Here is a 12194-nt window from a genome sequence, read left to right as displayed (position 1 = left end):
CACCATAAAGCGGTATATAAGTCTAAGTGCTATTACTAGTGCTATTCTAAACGGCGCAGACTTTTTCCACCAGCAGGCGCTTCTCAGCAGAGACGTGCTCCTAAAAGGGACGATTTTTCCGCGTCTATGAAGGTTCTAATGACCGAAAACAACATCCGTGTTTTCGCATCAACTTCATTCAGGTGGTTCATAAACGACGGGCGCTTACTGGAGGGGAGGGAGAAACAAACTACTTGTGGGACATCCGACAGTCCCCTCCCCGCCATCTCTTCCCCTCCGCCCCCCAAGCGACCGCAGGATCAATAATTTTCCTTCCTCAGCAATAAGCGTCCCGGATCCTCCGTCCACCGCGCCAAACCGGGCCCGAACCTTTCCCGCGCCGGCGTTAAAAGCCGCGTCGTTTGGGTCCCGCTTCACTCCCCCTCCCGACTCGAATTGGAATCACGTGGGAACAATAGCTGCCAGCCGGTCCTGTCTCCAGAGCCAATGGCTGCCGCGGCTTAAGCGGCTTGGGGACTCCGGGAGAGACGGAGATAGGCAGGAGTGGAAGGGGCGCTCGAGGAGAGAGGGAGGCAAAAAGTGACTGCCGGACCACCCGACCTTCGCGCAGGGCAAAGCCAAGTTCTTCCGCCTGGAAAAGACGTCGGAGGAGCCAGGTGAGTCGCCCCGTACCTGTCGCCGTTGCAAAAAGCTGGAAGGAGCGCGGCAGCCCTTCCTTGACCCGGCGGCAACCAACTCCTCTTGCCCTGGCGAGCCTTTCGCCCCCCGTGTGCTGGCCGGCAAGTCCGTTTTGCTACTTTTTTTCTCCACAGTCGTCCCGAAGTAGTTCCTTGGCGCCCCGCCGCTTGCGGTGAATGGAAGTCGGTTCTCATTCTGCCCCGCCCCCCCCCCCATTGAAAGTTTGGGCCGCCGAAGGTAACCCTTATGCGAGCATCCCGTCCCCCGTTTGTTTTTTATTTGTTTGTTTTTCCCCAGCCTGCTGTTTTCCAAACTGGAAAATAAAAATTTGGGAATTTCGAAAAAATATTCCGGAGTTGTGGTGTTGGCGGTATTTAATTAGAACCAAAAGCTATTGGAAGCTCCTTTTCACCTGTTAAGGATGGTGTGTGTTTTGAATAACTTTTTTTTTTCGGACTTCAAGGCATGCTAAAGGAGTAGAGTGGAAATCCAACTGCTTTTGGAGAGATTTTTCTCTGCTGAAGAAATGGGATTGCAAATTCTGGGCATACTGATTGGGAAAAAAAAATGCCAAGTAGGTGTCTGATCTGATCCTTAGTTGATGTGTGTGTGTGTGTGTGTGTGTGTGTGTGTGTGTAGGTAGGTAGGTAGGTAGGCCTTCTCCACATATCTTGGTGGTTATGGCAGCTTAGTGGCTGAAATGAGAGACATCAATCTTTATTATTATTTATTGATGTGGTCATTGGATGTAATACCATTGTGCTGTCCAGCATCTTCCCATGACACTGATTGTGTGTTTTTTGTTGTTGCAGCTGAGGGCAGTAACCCTAAGACACTTGAGCTAGAAGAGTCCTGTATAGTAATGCCATAACTCTTTCTGGGCTTTCATATGGCCTGGATTGATTCAACATAAAGTTAAAATAATAAACTGACTAAATAATAACAGTGAAATAAATAAGTAGTAGTTTGTGGGTCACTGTGTTGCCTGACCCCAGTCACTTTGTTAATTCAAAATATGGTTCAGTTAAGTCGGGTTTAGCAAGGTACAGGCCGTCCTCAACTTATGACCACTATTGAGCCAAGAAATTACATTGCTAAGTGAGAAATTTGTTAAGTGGGTTTTGCCCCGTTTTATGATTTTTCTTGCCAGATTTGTGAAGTGAATTACTGTAGTCCTTAAGTTAGTAACCCGATTGTTAAGTGAATCTGGCTTCCCCATTGACTTTGCTTGTCAGAAGGTTGCAAAAGGTGATCATGTGAACACTACCCCGGGACATTGCGACCATCATAAATATGAACCAGTTGTCAAGCATCCAACTGGTTTAAATCACGTGACCAAGGGGATGCTGCAAAAGTCATAAAGGTGAAATATGGTCATAAGACACTTTCAGTACTATTGTAACTTCAAATGATCACTAGATGAACTGTTGTAAGTTGAGGATTACTTGTAATATGTACAAACACAGCTATTTTCACACAGAAATTGTATATTGGTTTAAAAAAAAGCTAAATAACATGATTGTTTTTTTAAAAAGGCAAAATAGCTTGTTTTCGGCTGGTGTTCTTTGCTATCTTTCAATGACAGTTGTCAGCGTTTGGGGATAAAGGTCAAGTGTTCAGTTTAGTTCTGCAACCTTCTTTTAAAAAAGTAAACTGAAACAGCTTTGCCCATGTTATTTTTTTCCTCCTATGTAATATTTTGCATGGGACCTGAGCTCACAGTATAAAATGCAAATGATCAAAGCATGCACAAGCTTACAAAATCATCCATTTCTTTCTCATAATGATAACACTGGGCACTGGAGTGTAGCAATGGATCACATTAGGAATACAGTTGATAGTGTACTTTATTCATTAATGTGTGACCACAGAGCAACCATTACATGTACCCAAAAAAAAAGTGTTTACTGTGCAGCAATGTCTTGGATACAAAACGTAGGTTCTATTCAGGTCAGGCTGTTTTATTTTTTTGCAATTGAGCACTGCCAAATCCTTGCGCTTGGAAAGCCAAACATTTTTTTAAGTGTTTGGTGATAGTAGTAGGGAATGGAGGGACATTCTAGGCAGGTTCAGAGTCATTCTTGAGCATTCTTTATATATTTGTATTCTTTCACCGAACAGATAAGGAAGAAGAAGGTGAAATGGCTGTGCTCTTTTCTGTTTCATTCTGCTGAGGGTACCAATAAATTTGGCGTGCTTACAAGTTATATATGCATATATACCCCAGGGGTGTCTTCAGGATATGGTAAAAAATTAAGCTGGTGGCCCCAGCTATATGATCAAAGCTATGCTGGTTTTTATATGCCTTCCAGGATATGGTAAAAAAATTAAGATGGTGGCCCCAGCTGTATGATCAAAGCTATGCTGGTTTTTATATGCCTTCCATGACTGGAGCATTTAATATGATCAAGGAACTAGAAGAAGCAGAAATAATGCACACATTTAAGCTGTGTCAATTCATTTAAATGCGTGAATCGTTAATGTGACTTTGCTTCTTTTCTCATATACATTTATTTAATGTGCACAAATGTTTTTCTGCTGGTGGTAGTGCAATCTAATTCTGTGGTTTTAATAACACTTTTTCAGAATAAGCTCCTTCTTTCTGTTCATTGAGATAAATATTTTTAAATTATGCAGCTGAAATTCTGTTGGACCTTAGCTTAAATCATATCTCCAGCTAAAATGATTGAATTTTTCTCCCAAATAAATAGCTGGAACTAAGGAATAATCATTAAAATTAGTCAGGACTTCGGTCCACAATTTAACCCCAGTGAAATGTTGCTTAAAAGTTTCAATTCTTCAGCATCTGACTTGAGAGTAAGCCCTATTTTACTCAATCCAACTTTCTTCGTTTATACATGTAAATTGCATTGTATGCTAGTAATGGGATTTCTTTGGAGTCTTTTTATCTGATATTTATTTATTTACTTATTTACTTATTTAATTTGCCATCCATCTCATTTACAATGACTCTGGGAGGCTTACAAGCATAAAGACATTAAAGCATTAAACATTAAAATCACATCACACACCAACTAAAATGTGTTATTTCTTTTTGGTTTACAATATTATGTGAATCCACATGTTGTGATTTGTAAAACATGTCTGTTTGGAGGGTTTTTTTTTCCCTTTGGTTTAGTTTTGACATGGTTAAATCATGGCTGAATCTGATTAGTGAATCTTTATTAAAACTGCTATACAATGTACAACTATAGACTATGTTAAACCATTAAGAATGGCCACACCACCAGAAACAGTACTTTAAAGTTCATCAATTTAGGAGCTATAAACTGAATTAGTCTCTGCTTGATTGGAATGGATTCATCAGCTAAACGCTGTCTATCTGAGCTCTTGAATCTTTGACAAATCATCTAGGATATTGAAAGGAACTTGGTATGTTTAGCCTAAGGAAAAGAAGACTAAGGGGAGATACGATATCTTTCTTTCAATACAAGAAGTGATGCCAAAGGGAAAAAGATGTGGATTGATTATCCAGATTACATGAGGGTAGGAGAAGAACCTGCAGGTGGAAGCTTTTACAGTGATAGATATCCAGATTTGAAATGAGAAATTTCCTGATTGTGAGATCTATTAAGAGCAGAGTAACCAGCCTCCTTGAAGTTGTAGATACTCCATCACTGGGAGTTTTCAAGAAAATATTGGATTGCCATTCAGGATTTCAGGAGGATTCTTGCATTGAGTGGAGGGTTAAATTAGAAGATGTCCAAGTACACTTCCAGGCCCAGAATTCAACAATATCTCTCCTTTGCTTGGGAGTCAGAGGTGGTATTCAGCAGGTTCTGACCAGTTCTGGAGAACTAGTAGCGGAAATTTTGAGTAGTTCAGAGAACCGGCAAATATCACTTCTGACTGGCCCCGCCCCCACCTGTTCTCTGCTTCCCAAGTCCCAGCTGATTGGCTGGGACTTCTTTTGTTGCCCTGCACTGAATAATGGAGCAGAAAGCAGGTTAATGGGGTGGGGAGGGAATGGGATTTTGCAGTAACCTTCCCCCACGAATAGGAAGGGAATGGAGATTTTGCAGTACCCTTCCCCTGGAGTTGGGTGGGAATGGAGATTTTACGTTATCCTTCCCTTTCCACACCCACCAAGCCACGCCCACCAAGCCACGCCCACGTAACCGGCAGTAAAAAAATTTGAATCCCACCACTGTTGGGAGTCATAAAGCAAAATTCTGAAACAGATTTAATTCAACTGGAGCTTGCTTCTTTTGTATTTTCTTGAGCTATCTATAAATTGAAAAAATACCCCAGACTTGTGGATGTTTTCCTTACAAGTAATTCTTCCTGAATTTAGTGGAGCAGTCACCGATTAAAGATGACATGGTTCCCAAGAGTAAATGGAATATATTTGAGAGCCAGTTCAGTGTAGTGGTTAAGTTATCAGGTTAGAAACCAGAAAACTGAGTTCTAGTCTCACCTTGGGCACAAAGCCAGCTGGGTGACCATGAGCCAGTCACATTCTCTCAGCCCTAGGAAGGAGGCAATGGAAAATCACTTCTGAAAAACCTCACCAAGAAAACTGTAGGATCTTCTCTAGGCTGTCTCTGAGAATCCAAACAGAAAAGGGGGGGGGGGAGTAGACTAATTGTGTTTTAAAAACTTTTTGGGGTTTAGCTGCCCTACATAATATTAGACAACAAGCAACTTTTCTGCTGCACATAATATATTTAAAACTGATTCTGATAATTATGCCTAAAGTGTGACTTGTTTTTCAGGCAAAGGCTAAGAGGTTCAGGGCCATGAATTAAATTTGACAGGGAGGTCTGGTTTCTGCAGGATAATTTTATTTTTGAGAATCTCATTTTTGGGAAACATTCTTCAAAATTCATAAAACGGATGTATTTCTAACATGTGTTTTCTATTTTAATTATTCTCTTACTCAATCCATGTTTACTTTAGGCTATTTCAATGTTTGAGATTCATTTTCAAATAGAATTGTGGCTTTCTAGCAATAGTAATGATTCTGATAGAGCTGTTATGATATACTATATAAAAGAGTTATTTGGTGATTTTAGCAAACTGTAATAAAGGCCAATAGAATAATGAAATGAGTGGCCTTTCTGTTTCTTCACTTATTCTGAATTGTACAGATGCAACCAGCGGTATTGCATCTAGATATGGTCACTGAACTCTGACCATACGCATATTTCCATAAAGAGACATACAGCTGTTATGATAAACTAGTTGCTTATTCAAAGTAAGAACTTATTAGAAATTACTTAAAGTTACTTAAAGTTCTTGGCTTTTCTTGGCTTTAGGTCAGATAACTAATTTGATGGTTGTATCATTCATGAATGTAGAATATATCATCTGACTCCTTAGGGTCAAGGGTGGGATTCAGATTTTTTAATAACTGGTTCTGTGGGCGTGGCTTAGTTGGTGGGCATGGCTTAGTGGTCATGTTATTGGCTGGGCGTGGCCAACTCAATATCACTCACATCGAGGCATGTATCTCCTCGCCTGGCCTCTCATGACTGTGGGGATGCTGCAACAGTCATAAGTGTGGAAAATGGTCATAGTCACTTTTTTCAGTGCCATTGTAACTTTGAATGGTCACTCCACACAAGCAAATTACCAGCAAAGGAGGGAAAAAAAAACCCCAGAGACGTTCCTGAGACAGGAAGTCTAGTCCTGCCAAGAATGTAATAAGGGTTAACGAAGAGGCAGTTTCTGTAAGCAACACCAGAATGTTTCCTTCCTGCCTTCCTTACAGGATTAGGCCAATAATTTCTTCTAACAACTGAACTGCTGTTAACAACCTGTTCTAGCGAATAGGTGCGAAGTGGTAGAATCCCTCCCCTGCTTATGGTGCGTTAATGAAATTACTTCTTACTTATACATACAGGGTCTATCAGACAACCATTCAATTTTTCCTCCTAATATGCTCAGTTTTTATTAGGCACTTTCTTTATTTCCCCATTTTTTTTCAAATGAGGCTTATATGTACCGTTATAAATCTGTGGTCTCTCCAAAGTTAATTCTCTTTTATTCTTTCTTGGGCATATGTGGGATTTTTTTGCGGGGGCGGGGTGGCTATATCAATGTCTAAACATTCATTATTCATTATTCATAGACAGGGCATTGAATAGAGTTGGTAAGGTTTCATACTATATAGTAACTTTTTTTTTTTACTAATGTTTGTTTTTCTGTACTCAAGGCTAAAAATACAAGAAGCCAATCTGACCAGGTACCTAAATCCTGTTATTGTTACTATTTTTTAAATCTTAACACACTTGTTTTGAACATTACTTTTCCAAAAAGAAAAAAAAAACATACCACTGAAGATTGTCATTCCACTCACTCACCCTCCAAAAAACCAAGTCCAAAGGGGCTTTGGCACAAATCTTCAGGTCAGATGCAAGGTATGGGTTGAGGCTACTCAAAGTACTTCAAAAGGTATGAAGACTATTCCAAAAGATGTGTCTTTTCCACAGTGCTGGCCATTCTGATATTTCAAACACACCAAAATGCAAGTTTGAGTCCAAGGGAATTAAAGTGTCAATCAAACTTTGGAATGAAGCAAAACTTGAATGATTTGTGAACACGGCCTCTGGTTGCGTATCTGTCCTTTTCATAACAAAACTGAATGAGAAATTGGGTAATTGAAACACGAATCTGCTGTTTTTCAGAGAAGCTCTTCAGTATCCTGCTAATTGATATTGTAGATTATAATTTAGTTATAATATTTCCAAAGAGACTGCCAATGCATTATTCCAGTGCATTTTTCTAAGACAGTGGTCAGGAAGAGAGGCAAACTCTACATTTGAAGTTCAATGAAAAATGATTTCTTTGTTTCATGGTGTAAAATCTCTTGGAACAATGACAGCTGTTGATATTTTCTATCTTGGTGGTACAAAAAGCTGAGGAGGGTGAAAAACAGCTCCCCTGCAGAGTACATGAACTAAAATTGGGTGTTTGGGGACAAGGTGCTTTTTGTCAATTTGTCCCAGGCTTACTGTTATAGATGATCATTATTTACAGTAATAAGATTTCTGTTTATGCAGAAAAACCAATTGAAAACCAGCTACTCCTATTCTTCATTAAATAAATAGTTTCATCCAGGAAGTTAATGTGTTGACTTTATTTGTTATTATTTAACATATTTGTAAAAGACTGTTACATACATCCAGGTGGTGGATAACTTTAAATATGTGTTAGCATTTAAGCAATGTTAAAATGATAAAATTGTAATCCTTGTAATATTATAACTAGTGTTTGGGAGTAATAAAGTACAGGCAGTCCTCAACTTACAACAGTTCATTTAGTGACCGTTCAAAGTTACAACAAAAAAGTGAAGGGATGACCATTTTTCACACTTACAACCTTTGTAGCATCCCCATGATCATGTGATCAAAATTCAGATGGCAATTGGTTCATGCTTATGACCGTTGCTGTGTCCCAAGGTCACATGAACTCCTTTTGCAACCTTCTGACTAGTAAAATCAATGGGGAAGCCAGATTCACTTAACAACTGTTACTAACTTATCAACTGCAGTGATTCACTTAACAACTGTGTCAAGAAACATGGGACAAAACTCGCTTAACGAATGTCTCATTTAGTAACAAAAATGTTGGGCTCAATGTGGTCATAAGTTGAGGACTACCTGTAGCATGGTGTGGCGATTTAGGTGTTGGACCAGCATGGAGAAAAGCCAGGTTCAAGTCCTCCCTAAGACACAAGGCCAGGCATTCTTTCTCTGCTCCAGCTATCTCACAGAGAGGGTATTGAGAGAGGCAGCGCTACGTATTGGGCCTGAGATCCTGAAGAAAAGGCAGGATATAAATAAACGTCAGGTGCCAAACGGAATATAACAGCTTTGATTATGTGCTTTCCTTGCAAAATAAGCAGGATAGATAGAGAATGGTCATGCCAATGGACAGCTTCTGTTCCTTGCCTATGATGTAATGGAATACACCATCTGATAATATCCTTTCACAGCCAGATTCAGATAAAAATAAGAAATGCAAATTGACTAAATGTCAAAGGGAGAAAAAGAGGGACAAGTTTAAAAATGCTCAAGAGTTGGAACAAATGACCAAGAAGCTGGAACAAAATCCTCTTTTTGTGAAAAAAAATCATACATTTTGAAGGTCTTCTAGCACTGGAAAAAAAAAAAGCAGGAAAGCAGGCTTACAATGATAGAGGAGTGTAAAGTTAAGCATGATATGAAGACTATTATTCACTGTATTATTATTGCTCATGTTAGCCTCATTGTCCTGTTGTCGCTTTTTGTTTGTGAGAATCTGCTTCAGCCTGGGTGATTGTCTATATGCAAGTATGAGGCTCTCAATCAGTGCCTGAGAAAGTACAGTGCTATAGTTAGCATGGACTGCAGCTTATCAATAACACGTTTGAAGGCATTGAGCTACGGACTGTAAATGACAGTCAGCGGTGTTCTGTTTGTTTTGTTCCTGTGGTCTGTCTTTTGGTACCTCCTCCTTGGAATCAATCTGGCCCCATTGATTTATTTGATGATGTTGGATAGGATAGTTCAATTTCTTGAAGGCCTGATTTAATTCTACCAGTTGAACATAAAACCTGCCTGTAGACCAGGGGTCTCCAAACTCGGCATCTTTAAGACTTGTGGATTGACATGCTGGCTGAGTAATTCTGGAAGCTGATGTCCATAAGTCTTAAAGTTGCCAAGTTTGAAGACACCTGCTAGAGACAATAGACTTGATGGCGAGTTCTGAATGGAAGCTGGGTACAAGTAACCATGCATGGTCATCTGTAGATTTCCTGTGCAATGTGATGAGTTGCTATGGCTGAGGTATATTTAAAGATGGGTAACACCTTAACCACAGACACCACACTGGCCCGTGTAATTAGCTAGAGATTAAATGTAAGTAGTGGTATTGTAACTTTTTAAATCTGGCTCAGTGGCATGATGTGAAAGCGTTGAATCTTCTAGACCAGGGGTTCTCAACCTTTTCTTCACCATGGGTCCCCTTTAAATACTTTTGGTAGCCATGGATCCCCAAGAGTTAACTCAAGATTTAAATCATATTTTTTTCAAGTTTTCATGGGCCTAGCAGTTCTAGCAGTTACTACAATTACTGCAATTACTGTTCTAGCCTATTCTCTAGAGCAGGAATGTCCAACTCAATTGCATCGCGGGACGTATCGTGACCTATCGGGATTGTTTTTGCCATTGCAGAGCCAGGGTGGGTGTGGCCTATGTGGCCCATATCTGGCCCATGGGCTGCATGTTTGACATGTCTGCTCTAGAGATATTGATAAGGAAATCTGGAAATGGCAATCCTGATAGATCTTCAGCATTCCAGCTCAGAAAGAAGCTTTTGAGTTATTCATAGCACTGTTACCTAGACAGAAAATATGTTATAAAGTACATATGAATTCCACTTACTGGTATCTGTCCAAATGGTCAGAAATGATAAAATTTCATGAAAGCATGAAACAGTATGATTAAGTAGTTAGTTGTGGCTAAAATATACTGTTCTGCTTGGCAAATAAATTCCTGAGCAGGTAGATGTTTTTAAAATGAAAAGATGATCTGTATTTATATCATTTCAATGACTGTAGTTTAAATGTTTGTTCACTATATGCCTAGCATAATTTTTTTTTTTTACTTTGAGCTTTTGTATCTTCTCTTCTGTAGGCTATCTTTAAATGTTGCTAGTTCTTTCCCATTCCTAATTTTCAAGAATTTGAATACGATTTTAAAAATTAAATATATAACTTGTAAGGGTTTTTAAAAATATTTAGCATGCTTCTGAAAAATGAAGATAAATCTGAATACGTTCACTTTAAAAACAGAATACGTTGTATCTTTCCTTAATTAACATCAGAAAGTTACCAGACTAACAGAGTTAGAAGGGATCTTGGAGGTGCTCTAGTCCAACCCTCTGCTCAAGCAGGAGACCCTATACCTATACCATAAATGTCTGTCCAGATTCTTCAGTTTATGATTCAGTGGTGGGATTCAAAAATTTTTACTACCGGTTCTGTGGGCATGGCTTGGTAGGTGTGGCGTGGTTTGGTGGGTGTGGCTTGGTGGTCATGGAAGGATACTGGAAAATCTCATTCCCTCCCCACCCATTAACCTGCTTTCCAACTCTGTTCTCCTGTGCAGGGCAACCAAAGAAGACCCAGCTGATCAGCTGGGACTTGGGAGGCAGAGAATAGATGGGGGCGGGGCCAGTCAGAGTGGTATTTGCCAGTTCTCTGAACTACTCAAAATTTCCGCTACCAGTTTTCCAGAACTGGTCAGAACCTGCTGAATACCACCTCTGTTATGATTGTGATCATTCACCACAGAATAATCTTCAAACATCACACAATCAAAGCAAAGGTTTATCCCCCAGTGACTCTTTTCATTTCATGTGAATTGTTCTGCAAACACAAAATATTCCTTGCTCTTTAATTACTTTGGAAAAAAAATGTATTAACAAGTATTTTATCCCCCACCAAACCATACATGGGGTCCCTGGAGTACTGATTGCATGAGATTTAGAATATTTTTAAACCATTCCATGTATATTTTTTCTGCTAAATTTTGGAGCATCATCCTGAAGTTTAAAGGAAGAAATATCAGCTCAAAATCTTGAAATGCACCACCAAAACTTGAATTGTTATGTTGCATCGGATGAGGAAAGCACATCTTTCTCCTTCTCTCCTGGCCACTTTTTACAGAGGCACAGTTGAGAGCATTTTAACAAACTGCATCACTGTTTGGTTTGGTGGCAGCCATGCCACAGATAGAAAGTCCATTCAGAGAGTGGTAAGGACAGCCGAGAAGATTATAGGAAGCTCGCTTCCTGTCATTCAGGATACTGCTTATAAGTGCTGTGTTCTTAGAGCTCAAAGCATTGTTAGAGACCCCACACACCCACTTCATGGGTTGTTTCTGTTGCTCCCCTTTGGGAGGAGGTTTCAAAGTATTTCTAGCAGGACTACCAGATTTGGTCAAACTTTGTTCCCTATGCCATGATCCGTCTGGTAAACTTGAAAGATTTGTTGTTCTCACCATGTACATGTATACATCAAAACTAGACTGTTTCTCTGTGTCATATAATATATGTGGGTATATGCATAATTTTGTATTTATTTATTTATTTATTCTGTCATGGTTATGTACTGTATATTGGAGACCCTCTGAGAGCTGCATGCAGTGGAATTTCATTTTAATGTATGCCGGTTAGTGTACATTCAAGGTGACAATAAAGTTATTCTAAGTCTGAAAACTAACTATGCTAGTACAGATAATTCTTTGAATAGCTTGCAGTGGCAAAGAAGTTAGGCATCTGAAGCATGCTGCTGATAAATTGTGCTATATATAAACAAAAGTATTCCAGTATTTCTTGTATCATGTCATCTGATCTGGCATACTATTTACATTGCCTTCACCATATCATCCACGCATTTCTGTTGTGCAGTCTTCCTGCCTTTCTTTTGTATCTGTCCTTGAACCGTAGAACAAGCCAGGCTATGAATCTTATTCTTAACTCTGAAGCATTTGAGGGGAAGCCTTGTA

General features: G+C 39.6%; 1 protein-coding gene across 6 annotated transcripts in view; it reads left to right on the top strand.

The window, feature by feature from the left end:
* The first annotated feature begins 271 nt into the window (after positions 1 to 271).
* PPFIBP2 (PPFIB scaffold protein 2) overlaps positions 272 to 12194 on the top strand; it is a 138025-nt gene continuing 126102 nt past the window's right edge. For 4 of the 6 annotated variants that reach the window (XM_087921180.1, XM_087921170.1, XM_026705840.2 and 1 more), the window contains exon 1: positions 296 to 656. The gene's annotated coding sequence lies outside the window, so the exon portion shown is untranslated. Of the gene's footprint in view, positions 657 to 12194 lie in introns of all 6 variants that reach the window. The other 2 variants (XM_087921169.1, XM_087921179.1) reach the window with 2 other exon arrangements.

This window comes from Pseudonaja textilis, chromosome 1, assembly GCF_049901715.1.
Source record: "Pseudonaja textilis isolate UNSWEBS1 chromosome 1, rPseTex1.2, whole genome shotgun sequence".
Taxonomy (NCBI): Eukaryota; Metazoa; Chordata; class Lepidosauria; order Squamata; family Elapidae; genus Pseudonaja; species Pseudonaja textilis.
Note: the sequence above shows the minus strand (reverse complement) of the source record. Positions and strands in the feature narration are given on the sequence as shown.